The sequence below is a fragment of the Gorilla gorilla genome, chromosome 5 (assembly GCF_029281585.2).
Source record: "Gorilla gorilla gorilla isolate KB3781 chromosome 5, NHGRI_mGorGor1-v2.1_pri, whole genome shotgun sequence".
Lineage (NCBI taxonomy): Eukaryota > Metazoa > Chordata > Mammalia > Primates > Hominidae > Gorilla > Gorilla gorilla.
Genome location: NC_073229.2, coordinates 181,947,804 through 181,962,799, shown reverse-complemented (window position 1 = coordinate 181,962,799; position 14,996 = coordinate 181,947,804). Strand labels below are relative to the sequence as shown.

Sequence of the window (14,996 nt, the reverse complement as noted above, 5' to 3'; positions counted from 1 at the left end):
TGCGGGACTCAGGTCTCCCTGGGCCTGGTACATTTTGCATAGCTCAGACTGTTCCAAGCTATTTTGCTTCACTTACTCCTAAACAACAGCCTCGGGACCTTCTGGGGTTGTGAACACACTGAAGTGCTGGGCAGCTGTTCAGAGAGGGCATGGAAGCCCCCTCCCTTTTCCTATGCGTCCTTTGCATTTGTTTGTTCCTGAGTTAGATCCTTTACAAGAAACTGGTAATAGTAAGTAAAGTACTTTCCTGAGTTCTGTGAGTGGTTCCAGCAAATTATTGAACCTGCAGAAGGGATTGTGGGAACCCCTCCCCACTTTATAGCCAGTTGGTGAGAAGCACTGGTGGCTTGGAGTTCAGCCTGGTGCATGCAATCCAGGTGGTCTTACAGGGCCGAGCCCCCAACTGGTGGGGTCTGTGCTTACTCCAGAAGTTATCAGCAGAATGGAATTGAATTGCAGGACAACCAGTTGGTGTCTGAGAGATTGGGAACTGGTTTTGAAGGAAAAAATCCACATATTTGGTCTCAGATGTGTTTTAAGTCAAAATAGTTCAAAGGGAGGGACTGCTCAGCCTGGGCCCTTGTCCCTGATTCGGTCTGAGGCTTCCCAAGACTAAAATGTGCATGCTATTAGATTGTATTGAGAGCTTAAACCTCTTTCTCCCTTGATCTTGAGTCCTTGGGCTCAACTTTGGAAGGATATCCAGAGGTTTTTGTATAAAATATTCATCCAAACCCGAACAAGACAAGCCTGCCACGCTTCAGCAGTTTCTGTGAGGCTGGTTTTCTTGGAACCTGAAGAAAACCTCCAAGGGCTGAGCCTGAATGATAGATTTGGCATGGGAGGGAAAAACCCAGAGCTTGAGAAACTTAAATGACAAGAAACCGAGTTTGCTGTGGAACAGACCTGAAGTTATTAGTTCACAGTGACAGTTTAGCTCTTGCAGGCTCAGGCATTATTTTTTTTTAGTGATTCTGAACTACTCTGTTAAGAGTATGTTGTTTCCTAAGATTACGGAAACTTTGACTATTAAGAAAAGATTTTTTTAAGTCACTTGTGCCCTGTCTACTTATAAAAGAGTTTAGAGGTGGCTTAAAATACTAAAGTGTGTAGAAAGTAGGACAGCGAAAACAGAGGTTAGAAGGAGCGCAGAGGGGCCAAGGGTGAGATGGATAAATTTAATGCTCATTCTAGAAGTTACTAATTCAGGACATAAGGGTGGTTGGACAGATTATGCAGTTCACATTGCTTGATTAAAGAAAACTGGCTAGAGAGATGGATATTTTCAGGTGCTGAATTTTATGAGGATTTGTGTGTGTGTGTGTGTGTGTGTGTGTGTGCGTGTGTGTGTGTGTGTCCTCATACGAGGGGCTTGAAAAATGTCTCTAGTAATTTTGTAAAAGATATACTTTTTTTTTTTTTTTTTTTTGAGACAGAGTCTCGCTCTGTCACCCAGGCTGGAGTGCAGTGGCACGATCTTGACTCACTGCAAACTCCGCCTCCCAGGTTCAAGCAATTCTCGTGCCTGAGCCTCCCAAGGAGCTGGGATTACAGGTGCCTGCCACCACGCCTGGCTAATTTTTGTATTTTCAGTAGAGACGGGGTTTCACCATATTGGTCAGGCTGGTCTTGAACTCCTGACCTCAGGTGATCCACCCGCCTCGGCCTCCCAAAGTGCTGGGATTACAGGCATGAACTACCGTGCCTGACCCTGGATATAAAAGCTTTTTAAAAAACAGGATAAAAACACTGAGTGAGGATCACTTGCAGGATACCTCGTCTTCTGCTTTACGCGAGCTCCGCTTCATCCGCCTCCTGCCTATCCTTAAGGCGAGGAAAGACAAAGAGAAGCGCTTTGCTAAAAATGCTGTAGGCTGGAGCAAAATGGCTGTGGAGGCACAGACAGTCACCACTGGAGTTAAGAGAACATGGAGAGAAAAGTGAATGTGCACCGAAAATAATTCTAGAGGGCGTAGCATCCTGTGGCCCCTGGAATACAGGCTTGAGATCATCTGTGACCACCGGCTCAGGCAAGACTTAAGGTTTTTCCTCACATCCTGTGTCTAGAGCACTTATACCAATACTGCAAAAGAAATGGTGGTTAGAGGGCTTATTATCAGATGAGGATAACAAAAGAAGTGCTTTTTACCCTGCTGGCCAAAAAGAGAAGGTAATTATTGGAGAAGCAGATTTGACCTTTGGATGACAGAGAATAGAAGAAAAAATCACCCCGTTTTCAGCTTAGGGTTTAGGAAGAAAACATGAAAACACTTCACCTCTATAGCCTGGGAGCATCTGCATCAGACTGGAGGGTTTTACCGAATTCCGCTGGCGCCCAGTTCCCCTTGCAGGAGAGCCTTGGAAACCGGGGGCCCAGCAGGAACGGGCTTCATAGGAAACTGCTATGGATTCAGCCCCTGGACCCAAAGGAGGACTTAGGAGAGCTGGTTTCCCTTCGAGGACCCAGAAAGGCTCTCCTTCTGAGCCCAGACACTTTGAACTTGGAAGACGGGTCTTGGAGGATTTCTGTTGATTCCTGGGACTCCATCAATGTGTATGGTTTGAATATCTCTATGTGGCCAGGCACTGTGGAAGGTGCTAGCACCACAAAGAACAACAGCAGACACATCCCTGGTCGCTTGCATCGCACTAAAGAGCAGGACGGGCGGGAAGGAGGGAAAGAACCTCGGTCCACGAAGTTCTCCAGCAAAGCAGCCTGACTCAGACGAAGGGCAAGCTTCCCTGAGGAGGTGCACCGAGCGGGAGGAGTGGACAGGAGGTCAGAGGAGAGAGCCGCGGCGGGGAAGTGGGTTCCCTGCAGAGTGTGTACACAGGCCGGGCCACACAAAGGCAGCAAGGCTTTGTCCTAGAGAAATGCAGTGCCATTGTAGCATTGTAAGCAGGGCAGACGACAATCAGATCTGGGTTTTGAGATCATTCTGGCTGCAGTGTGGAGGAGCAATTAGAGAAGGGCCTGAATCCGGTTATTTTATTCCTTTGAATAACTGATTTTATTTCTTCAAGTTTAAGGTGATTCACTTGGAGAATGCTGATGGTGCCTGTCAGTTAAGATTAGCATGACGCTGCATTCCGGTGTGCTTGGGACAATCCTGGTTTATGTCTGTGGTCCTGCTATAATTTTTTTTTTTTTTGAGGTGGGGTCTTGCTGTGTCGCCCAGACTGCAGTGCAGTGGCGCAATCTTGGCTCACTGCAGCCTCCGTCTCCCGGGTTCAAGCAATTCTCCCACCTAAGCCTCTGGAGTAGCTGGAATTGCAGGGGTGTGCCACCACGCCTGGCTAACTGTTGCATTTTTAGTAGAGGCGGGGTTTCACCATGTTGGCCAGGCTGGTCTCGAACTCCTGACCTCAAGTAATCCACTGGCCTCAGCCTCCTTAAGTGCTGGGACTATAGGCTTGAGCCACTGTGCCTGGCCCCTGCTATAATTATTAATAGTGCCCCTTTCACTCAAAGATGTCTGGGTTCAGGCAAGGAATTACATGATCACTATAGTTACAATGTTTTTGTTTTTGTAGAAACAAGGTCTTGCTATGTCAACCAGGCTGGTCTTGAACTCCTGGCCTCAAGCTGTCCTCCTGCCTCAGTATACTGTTAAACAACCCCAAACAGACTGGTTTGGCAGTAAGGGGATCTCCGGCTCACCTTCCTAAAGAGGCCACAGGCAGGGCAGCTTCACAGTCAGCTGGGTAATGGGCTGTGAGGTGTCTTCACAACCCTGGATTCTCCTTATTTCTCTGCTCTGCCTCTCAGAGGGTCAGCGTCACCCTTGGGCTGCCTTCTCTCATGGTGACAAATGTTGTCCCACAGTCCCAGAGCTTGTATCCACACTTCAGAGGGAGAGGGACTCTAGCAAATCTTTGCTTGTGTCTCATGAGCCCAGCTGGGTCCCAGGCCATTGCTGAACCAATGCTGTGATTTGTCTGAATGCCATACTCAACGCCTAAACCCATCACTGTAGACCCCTGTGAGATACAATCGCTCCATTCTCTGTTTTAGATTAACCAGGGCCTTCCTGAGGGAGGGGCCTGCCTCTCCCAAAGCCATGGGCTGCATGAGGCAGGAGAGGCTACTTAAATGAAAATCTGAAACCCCTTAGGAAAGGGAAAGGGGAGGATGGATTCTAGTTGCAATCAACAAAGTGTACAACACCAGACATTAGGATATTAGGGTTCTTCTATTTGCGACTCTTAGGGATGTAGTGTTTTGGAAGGGGAGAGCTCTTTATTTTTAAAGGAGAACAGCATCCTTCATTATTCATGTAGCATTTCATATAGCAAACCTTGCGACCAGACATGCTAATGAATATTCAAGAACATCCAAGAATGAGGAGGCTCGAGTCTTGACTCTTTTTTTTTTTCACTTTGAGACAGAGTCTGGCTCTGTTGTCTAGGCTGGAGTGTAGTGGCTCAGTCTCGGCTCACTGCAACCTTTGGCTCACTGCAACCTCCATCTGCCAGGTTCAAGTGATTCTCCTGCCTCAGCCTCCCAAGTAGCTGGGGTTATGGGCACGCGCCACCACGCCTAGCTAATTTTGTATTTTTTAGTAGAGACGGGGTTTCACCATGTTGGTCAGGATGGTCTCGAACTCCTGACCTCAGGTGATCCACCTGCCTCGGCCTCCCAAAATGTTGGGATTACAGGCATGAGCCACCATGCCTGGCCATCTTGACTCTTTTATGTTCATTTTGGAAGCTCAAATTCACCTTCACACTGTCCTTCCTTTGAGCATCACTGAGCTACGGTGTGTGTGTGTCTCTCCTCTAATCGCGACTGCTGTCACAGCACCATCTTCGGTGAGTTCTCTTCTAAGCGCATTTCGCATCTAATTGAGTTATCGTCACTCAGTGCCAGGAAAGACTGAGACTGAGGCAGGAAAAGACACGCCTGAGCCAAATGTGTCTGCCAGAGTTTAAAAGGGTTTGCTTCTGTCTTTAAATCCTTGGCTTAATTCCAAGATAATGTGTAAGTGCTTTAGGATTGACTGTTATTTTGTATTTTCTGGCTTTTGGCTCTTCTCCATTAACATAATGGCTAACCCTGTAATTGTTATGAAAGAATGAGACCATTTTACCCTGAGCTTGGAAAAGGGTAGAGACAATGTCTATTTTCTTGCTTCTGGAGCCTCTCCGGATAAACCTTATTTTATTATCATTCCAGGGGTGCCCACCTGACATGGCAGAGGATGGGTCCATGGTTAAGCCACTGCGCTCTCACCTAGAAGTGAGCACAATGGTGGATTGAGGACATTCTGGGAGGTTCGGGAGCTTTTCTGCCATTATCCTGGGAGCAAGAGGCACCCTGCAGTGGGATGCACCCTGGGGGCAGGACCTGGGCATGGGGTCAGAGTGGGCCGGGCCAGAGCACACTGCCTCATCAGGGAGTTGTGGCTGGGGAGGCCCCTAAGAAACTTCCACAGAAAGGGCCCGCCACCCAGCAGGCAACAATGGCCAAGGGAAGACCCCCGTGGTACTGCGTGAATAAAGACTTTGATCTCCTCTGCCTCCCTTCTTCCCTTCACAGCACATTGGAGAAAAGGGAGGAGGAAGAAGGAGTTGGGCAGAGACTCTCACCCCTCTGCAAACCAAGGCTCTGAGGCTGGGACCTACTACTCCTTCTGCTAGGAGGTGAGGATGTGCAATGGAAGTGAATTAAAATGGATTGGACAAGACTTTGAAAAAAAAAACCCTGTGTCATCCAAGAGATGGAATCAGAATAGGATCCCTAAGGGACTAGACGTTTATGAGAAAAATAAAGCAATTTCATGTTTGTTTCACTTGTTCCATAAAGTAGTTGGCCACACATGTCTAGGATGAATTACACCAAGCCGATCTAGCTTTTATTTTTTAATTCAAGACTTCTACACTCACCATAGATGGATAATTTCTCTATGCTGATAAAGCCTGTTATATGTTTCTTGCCATGGTGTCTTTTTAGAATGCATAGAGAAAGAGGGATATAGGATCTGAGCTCAAAGAGGACCCCAAAGGATGTGGGAAAAATGAAACGCTCATATACTGTTGGTGAGAATGGAAGTTAGTACAACCTCTGTGGAAAATTGGAGATTTCTCAAAGAAGGAAAAATAGAAATACCCTTGGATCTGGCAGTCCCACTACTGGTTGTTATATACCCGAAGGAAAATAAATCATTATATAAAGAAGACACCTGGACTGTCAGCTGTAGCACTATTCACAATAGCAAAGTCCTGGAATCAACCCAAGTGCCCATCACCAGATGATTGGATTAAAAAGTGGTGCACACATACATCATGGAATACAACTCAGCCATAAAAAAGAATGCAATATTGTATTTTGCAGCAACATGGATAGAACTGGGGGCCATTATCCTTAGTGAAATGGCCCAGAAACAGAAAATCCAAAACTTCACTTTCTTACTTATATGTAGGTACCCCCAGACATAGAGAGGGAAATAACAGACACTGGAGACTCCAAATGGTGGGCAGGTGGGAGGGGTGAGGGATCACCTCTTGGGTTCATTGTACACTATTTGGGTTATGAGCATACTAAAAGCCCCGATTTCACCACTGTGCAATATATTCATGTAAAACAACTGCATTTGTACCCCTAAATCCATAAAAATAAAACATTTAATAAAACTAAAAAAGACTTTGAAAAAAATAAGAGGCTCATGCCAAACCTGAGTGGCATTTCTATAGCTATGCTTTGAAGGCCCATCCTTAAACATGCCCGGCTCAGCCTCAGTTCCTTGCACGTGACCTACTTTTTCAAGAAAACATTTATGGAGCACTTCCTGTGCGTAAGGCCTTGGTGTCAGGAGCTGCAGAGGCAAGACTGTTCCTTACAACCTGGCTTCCTTCTGGATGCTTCCCACCTAGTGAGCACCAAGCAGTAAATAAAATAACATAAGGGTGGAGCCATGGCTCTGAGCAGGGGGTGGGCACTGTGGTGTGGGAGAAGTGGGTACTTCTCCTTCCTCAGGCTGGAAGAGAGGTAGAGCAGGCATGCACTCTGACCCGAGCAGGGCGGGCCAGCAGAGCACAAGCTTCTTTCACTTAAAGGAGCAGGAATGATAAAGAGTAACTGAGCTAGGCTGGGTGGGGTGGATCACACTTGTAATAGCAGCACTTTGGGAGTCTGAGGCCCAAGAATTCTAGACCAGGCTGGGGAATACAGCCAGACCCTCATCTCTACAAAAAATGAAAATTAGCTGGTGTGGTGGTGCATGCTTGTAGTCCCAGCTACTTGGGGGACTGAGATGGGAGGATTGTTGAGCCAGGGAGTTTGCAGCTTCAGTAAGCTATGATCGCACCACTGCACTCCAGCCTCGGTGACAGAGCAAGACCCTGTCTCAAAACAAACAAACAAACAAACACCAAAAAAACCAAGTAACTTAGCTAACTCCTGTTTAAACCTCTTGGACGAACGCTGGCTAGATGGATCAGGTGTCACAGCCATTGCTGTTTGGCCAGTAAAATGCAGCCCAGCAAGTGCGGAGATGACAGATGGGCATGGGATTGTTGAGCAGGGGTTCGCAAAGGACAGAGGTACTGGACACTGAATTTGCTTTGTGTTGATATTGTTTCCCCTTTTCCCAAAAAGAGGCGTGGGAAGCATGGCATGAATCACTTATGGGCAACGTGAGACAAATTTCTTAAATGGTTTGCTGCACGCAACCAATTTCACATTGAAAGCCACTCCTGCTCAATGCTGAAAAGCCATAAATCATCCAGCCTAATGGATTTTGTCCCATCTATTCAGTGTCTTCCAGGGCATTGAATTTAGAATGTAATGCACTAAGAAAAAAAAAAACCTCCCCAGAAAACCATATAAGCTTGAACATTTTCAAAGTAAAATCGCTCATGCTAAAAGCATCCCTCCCTCCTTGTGACAAGACCTTGACCACTTCTCTCTTGCTGGTCTCCCCATAGCAGACGACGGCTCGCCTCCCAGTGCCACAGGAAGAACGTGGCTGCCTCAACATGAGCCCAGCCCTGCCACTCCAGGTGTGAGACCTGGGCAAGCAACATCAGTCTTGCAGCCACAGCTTTCTTGTCCATCCAGTGGACCTAGGGCTATTGTGACTATAAATGAAAAAAGAACCTAAGACAGCCCTGGCCTTACAGTAGTTGCTTAAAACATGACGGCCAGCATGATGGTTGTTTAAACATTTGGGTCCCCTGCTCTCTTCCCCCATGTTTCCTAGTGTCTGGGTTGGAGGCAGCCTTAGCCACCTTCTTCTTACCTTGCCTTCCCTCCTTCCTACCTGTGTCCAGGACAAAATGCCTGAGGAATGTCTCTGCTTCATTAAGCAGCAAAACCCACAATGACCCTTGTCATTATAGCCGCTATTCCTGGTGGGCGAGGGTCCACCCAGCTCTGGCTTCAGTTAAGCTTCTGACTGGGGAGAGCCTGGGATCCTTTTTTGGGGAAATGGCTGACTAGTTCTTTGACTGGGTGGGGCTATTTTCCAGGCTGCACGAAAAGAGCCTCGCCCCTGCTGCTCTGAGGCCAGGCTTCTCCCTGCAGAGCCCGGGTCAGATCAGCTGGGATTCCAGGGCTGACCAATTTGGTCATGAGGGTTGCTCTAATTCACTGTTTGGGAAACTCAGCCCTGGAAAACAAAACTGTGTTGCAAGATTTCTTCATTCCTTGGTTTGCACACCATCAAATTACGCATGAGTTTAATGTAATTTGAGCTTTTCTTTCAGATAAAACCCACGGAAAATACAGAGGAGCCAAAATGCCTACTTTTTAGGCTTTATCTTGATTTTTTTTCTTTTTATAGGCCACGTATCCCAAATCTTTATAAAAGAGAATAACAAAAACACACACAGATAAAACTGATATCCCTTTTCTTTTTTTTTTCTTTTCTTTACTTTTTTTTTTTTTTTTTGAGGCAGGGTCTCACTCTGTCACCCTGGCTGGAGTGCAATGGCGTGATCATTACAGCCTTGATTATAGCAGTGATACATCACTATAGCCTCAATCTCCCCAGCTCAAGCAATCCTCCCACCTCAGCCTCCCAAGGAGCTGGGACTACAGGTGTGTGCCACACCTGGCTAATTCTTTTGATTTTTGGTAGAGACAAGGTCTCACTATGTTTCCCGGGCTGGTCTTGAACTCCTGAGCTCATGTGATCCACTCACCTTGGCCTCCCAAAGTGCTGGGATTACAGGCATGCGTCACTGTGCCCAGCCCAAACTGACATTCTTTATGCCATCAGTATCCAATTAGAAAGAACGCTTAATTCAGAAAAATGTTCTTGATTGTGTCCCTGAGCGTGAGGAAGGCATAGGGAGGGGAAATGTTTATTCACGGCCGCAATTCTTTCAGCCTGGGTAACGGCGTGGTTCTATGGGACTCTGTGTCCTTCTGGTAGATAGATAACTGCTTCTTCTTCTTTCTTTTTTTTTTTTAGAGACGGAGTCTCACTCTGTCGCCCAGGCTGGAGTGCAGTGGCACAATCTCGGCTCACTGCAACCTCTACCTCCCGGGTTCTAGCAATTCTCCTGCCTCAGCCTCCCGAGTGGGTGGAACTACGGGTGCACACTGCCACTCCCAGCTAATTTTTTGTATTTTAGTAGAGATGGGGTTTCACCATGTTGCCCAGGCTGGTCTCGAACTCCTGAGCCCAGGAAATCCACCTGCCTCAGCCTCCCAAAGTGCTAGGATTACAGGCGTGAGCCACTGTGCCTGGCCAGTACCTGCTTCTTGACCTTGGGATATATATGGTACATATGGAAGGCCACTTCGCCTTGGGATATCCAGTGTGTGGCATCTGTGCCGTTTCTCTTCTCTGCACATGGCAGACATTGTGGATGACACACAGGGCTCTTTCTGGTGTGGCCTCAGAATGCCCCTCAGCCCAATATTCCAGAAAATTACCAACATCCATCAGTGTAGACACAAGGGATAAATTCCTGTGGTCATCCTAGGGCCCAGGCTATCACGTGAGCCTGGATTTATGAGATGTTGGCAGATACCTTAGGGCAGAGAATGAAGAGGACCTGTTCTCTCCTAAAACTCAAAGCATTAACAGCTTCTCACACACTAGTTGACCTGGAAAACAGTTTTAGAAAGAGCAGTTGGTGAAACTGTTTATTGAAGTCACGCATTCCCAATTAGTTAGGCCATTGTCATTCCAAAGATAATACAAGTCAATGAGGTATTGCATTTCTGAGAAAGGAAAATTCACTCAGGCAGGAAGCAGACATCTGTGGTCATTTGGGATGCTGGTTGCTTAGGGCTCCCTCTGGGGACACCTCTGTCTTCTGGCACCTTTGCCAGATTGTGTATGAGCTGGTGGAGCTCCTGGCAGATAGAACATCTCTTCCAGGGCTGAGATTCCATAAGCAATAGGGGTAAATGGCTGGGCTAGAGAATGAGAGACAGGGAGAGGCCAGGACACAGCTGATTCCCCGCCCCTCCTGGCAGAGCAGATATCCTGTGTACCACCACAGCTATGGGTGATGACAATGGCCCTTGTCCATGAGCCGCTCCCCTCAACCTGCCAGGCCACTCCCCAGCTCTGACATTGCATTCCCCGCTATGGGTGCAAAGAACCTGGACTGACATCCTTTTTTGAGGCACAGGCCAGCTTCGTACAAGGGTCTTTTCTGGTCACACATGCTTCTGCTCAGCCATCAGGTGAAATCAATTCTCTTTAGATTTAAGATTTCCATGATGGTGTTGTGGACACCGTCAGCTGCCTGCCCACCTTCCATCTGCTTCCTCCTTCCTAACAGAACCCTGTCTTAGGGAAGACTCCGATAAGCCTCGCGATCCGTGGACCCAGGCTGCTGGCCAGAGATCAGCTCGTCAATCCAGGCCAAGCCAGTCAGGGTGCCCCCATCCAGGCAGCTGCCCTCTAAGGGGAATATTCAGGGCGAGAGAGTTTTGACCAGGGTTTCCCTACCATGCCTCACCCTTGCTTTGCTTTTCCTCTCCATGGATGAGCAAGAAGCGGCCACCAGTTAGCCTGTTTCTGGCTTCCATGTTGTGGGCGGCTCCCTGTCCTAGCTGACAACCTAGGCTCGAGGTCTCAGAGGTGCCATTAGAACCTTATCAACCTGGAGGAGTTAAAGGGACACTTGCGAAGTCCAGCAGAGGTTAGGAAGGAATGCATATGAGAAATGCTCTTTCTCCCAGTCCCTTCCTCCCCCAGTGACCTCAATCATACCTGCTTGCTCTCCAGTGAAGGGACAAACAGAGGGACATCAGGGTGCCGAAAAGTCCCCTCTTCCTGAGGCAAATATGCTGACTGCAAAAGGAAAAACATTGCCTGGCCACCATGCCTGCCTTGCTGGCCTGTTCTATGTCTGTGACCAGGAATTTCGAGGAGTGGATTCTGTGTGTGGGAGGACCCTGTCGTCGCGTGCTGGGAGATGCCAGCTCACAGGAGTCATGTTCCCAGGTGTGCTCAGCCCTCTTCCTCTGCACCCTGCAATTCTGCAGCATTCCAAGGACTGGGCTCTAGTTCTCTTCACACGTGCAGCCATCTCCAGGAGAGCTATAAGTGACATCACGATGGCAGAGATAATGGTAACTACTACTTATTAAGAGCTACATATTAATGTTAACCATGTGCTCTGCATGGACCATCTACTCCTTCTGTGATACTGCAGAAAATGTGGTATTGTGCCCAATTCACAGACAAGGAAAACTGAGGCCTATAGATACCCAGACACTCACCCAGGTACACAGAGCAGGAAGGAGAGCTCAACAGCTTCTGGGCCTTTTGGCTAAGATCAAGTCGAGTATCTGTTATCAGTTTAACATCTGATACTGAAGCGGTGTTGTCATCTCACACCGAGGAAATCAAAGATGCGGACACACAAGAAGTGAGTTTAAGAGTGGAGGTTTAATAGGTGAGAGAAAGAGAAAAGAGAAAAGTGTTCTCTCCTGCAGTGAGAGAGGCTCCCGAGTGGGTCTTCCAGTTTTGTGGTGAAATGCACAGGGTTTTACTGACCAGCTTCAGGAGACGGTGTCTGATTTACACAGGGCCCAAAGATTGGTTGGAGCAGGTTTGCCATTTACATAGCACAAAGCTGGCTGCCCCATCCTAATATTTTATTATGCAGATGGGTTCTCTACCTGGTTGGTGCCATGTGGCCTGTTCCTTTACTGCACACATGGTTGACAAAGAAGGGAACATGAAGCCTCCATGTTGAATATGCCTGATCCCCAGGTGGCCTTTTCCTATTGGCAGAGCTACCGGTATTCAAGCGTGCAAGCTTCCAGCTTGCTTTTCTATGTCTGCAGCTTGATGTTTCGGGCTGCTCTTTGTTAGAAAAGAAATGATTTGGGGATGGCTTTTTATTAAAAGGGAAACCTTACCAAGGACTCTCTTACCCTCACTAACTGCCTAAATAATTTCTTTTTTAGCTCCTATATCAATACATCCCCTACTAGAGGACAATATATCAAATGAGTTTTTGGAGGAGGGAGATGGGATAGGAGCGTGCTGAGTCTACTTCACACATTGACGTATGTTGCAGTACCTCCAGGATTGAAGCATGCCCTCAGGGGGCCAGTTAAACAAAAAGTAGAGCTTAGATTCCATCAGAGGCTGGTGGATCTGTAAGGAGCACCTCTTTCACTGGGCAGCACTGCCTTCCATACACCAGTGCCCATCCTGCCTGCCAGTCCCCCTCCAAATCCTGCTCTTCCCTGGGGGCCGGCCTGGGCAGTGGGAAAATGAAGCTGGAATTGATCAGTCTGTTGGCTCCTGGTCTGCTCTCAGATCAAGGGGGTGAGGACAGTGTTTAGGCAACACACGAATCCCTCATTCCCCCTTGGGAACCAAAGGTCTCAACATCATTTTAGAGCTGATGACACAGAAGCCCAGGGATGGAAATGGCTAGTTTTGAGCCTCTCAGGGTAGCAGTGGGACCTTCTGCTCTTAACCTGGGGCCAGTGCTGGCTCTCAGAACAGTCGTCAGATCAGGGCCTGCTTTTCAGGGGATGTGGCCTTTGTCCACCACCCTGCAGGTCCTGGAGGATGAATGTGGCTCTAAGTTAACTGAATGTTGACAACAAAAGGTCTGCAAAATGGGCAGGGCAACGCCTTGGGGACCCTAAGGAGATGGTCCCCGCAGATGCTGTTGGGGCCTAATGTTTTCTGAATCCTTTTTAGGGTCACGTGCAGTATAGAGCTGGCTCATCTACGCCTCTGCCACAGCAACCCTGGGAGGGGCATCTTGGCATGGAAAAAGTGAGGCTCAGGAAGATTGCGTGACTTACCCAAGGTCACGTGGCCTGTAGGCAACTGAACCAGTCCTTGAATTCAGAGCTGCCTGAATCAAGCTCCCACATTTTCAACATGTGACCACACTCCTCCAAGCTGAGGACGTTTCTGCTTGCAAACTGGTGTTTTTCTGGAAGAACAAAGAAGGCCATCCCAGAAAAATCTGCCTAATAATGAAAAAAACCACCCTATTCCATATAGGTAAGCCCGGAGACCAGGTGCCTGGACCTGTGAGGTGAGTGTGACTCCGGGGAGGAGAGGAGCACAGCCAGGCTGCCTCACCGCCTTCCCTAGGCAGCGGCCCCCGAGTGGATCCACACAAACTGCAAGGACTTTTGGAATGGACTGAATTGTGTCCCCCCCAGAATTCACAGGTTGAAGCCCTGCCCACCAGTGTGACTGCATTAGGAAACGGCCTGTAAGGAGGTAATGAAGGTTAAACGAGGCCAGGCCGGGAGCAGTGGCTCATGCCTGTAATTCCAGCACTTTGGGAGGCTGAGGCGGGTGAATCACTTGAGGTCAGGAGATCAAGACCATCCTAGCCAACATGGTGAAACCCCATCTCTACTAAAAGTACAAAAATTAGCTGGGCATGGTGGTATGTGCCTGTAGTCCCAGCTACTTGGGAGGCTGAGGCAGGAGAATCACTTGAACCCAGGAGGCGGAGGTTGCAGTGAACTAAGATCGCGCCACTACACTCCAGCCTGGGCGACAGAGTGAAACTCCATCTCTCTCTCTCTCTCTCTCTCTCTCTCACACACACACACACACACACACACACACACACACACACACACACACACGTTTAAAAGAGGTCCTAAGGATGAGGCCTTAATTCACTGGATTGATGTTCTTAGAAGTAGGGGAAGAGACAGCAGAGCTCACTCTCTCTCTGCAGGTGCACAGAGAAAAGGCCGCATGAGGACACAGCAAGAAGGTGGCCATGTACACACTAGAAATGTAACAGGAAAGGGGTCCTGGATCTTGCACAAGAAAGAATTCAGGGCGAGTCCATAGAGTAAAGTGAAAGCAAGTTTATTAGGAAAGTAAAGGAATAAAGAATGGCTACTCCATAGGCAGAGCAGCCCTGAGGGCTGCTGGTTGCCCATTTTTATGGTTATTTCTTCAAGATGTGCTAAATAAGGGGTGGATTATTCATGCCTCCCTTTTTTAGACCATGTAGGGTAACTTCCTGATGTTGCCATGGCATTTGTAAACTGTCAGGGTGCCTGTGGGAGTGTAGCAGTGAGGACGACCAGAGGTCACTCTCGTGGCCATCTTGGTCTTGGTGGGATTTAGCCGGCTTCGTTACTGCAACCTGTTTTATCAGCAAGGTATTTATGACCTGTATCTTGTGCTGACCTCCTGTCACATCCTGTGACTTAGAATGCCTTCACTGTCTGGGAATGCAGCCAAGTAGGTCTCTGCCTCATTTTACCCAGTTCCTACTCAAGATGGAGTAGCTCTGGTTCACACGCCTATGACAAAATGGCAAGGACTTTTGGAATGGACTGAATTGTGTCCCCCCTCCCCCCCAAATTCATAGGTTGAAGCCCAACCCCCCAGTGTGACAGTATTTGGAAATAGGGCCTATACAAAGGTAATTAAGGTTAAGTGAGGCCCTAAAAATGAGGCCTTAATCCACTGAACTGGTGTCCTTAGAAGAAGAGAAGGAGGCTGGGGGCGATGGCTCACGCCTGTAATCCCAGCACTTTGGAAGGCTGAGGCAGGCAGATCATGAGGTCAGGAGAT

At 48.1% G+C, this 14,996-nt stretch overlaps 1 protein-coding gene and 1 pseudogene across 1 annotated transcript in view; one reads left to right on the top strand and one right to left on the bottom strand.

The window, feature by feature from the left end:
• Positions 1–8,420, bottom strand: part of SNX9 (sorting nexin 9) — a 228,538-nt gene extending 220,118 nt beyond the window's left edge. Inside the window, exon 1 of the mRNA XM_063707984.1 lies at positions 8,262–8,420. The gene's annotated coding sequence lies outside the window, so the exon portion shown is untranslated. The remainder of the gene's footprint in view (positions 1–8,261) is intronic.
• A 3,299-nt stretch (positions 8,421–11,719) lies between these two features.
• On the top strand, positions 11,720–11,820 carry LOC115935223 (uncharacterized; annotated as a pseudogene).
• Positions 11,821–14,996: the final 3,176 nt, after the last annotated feature.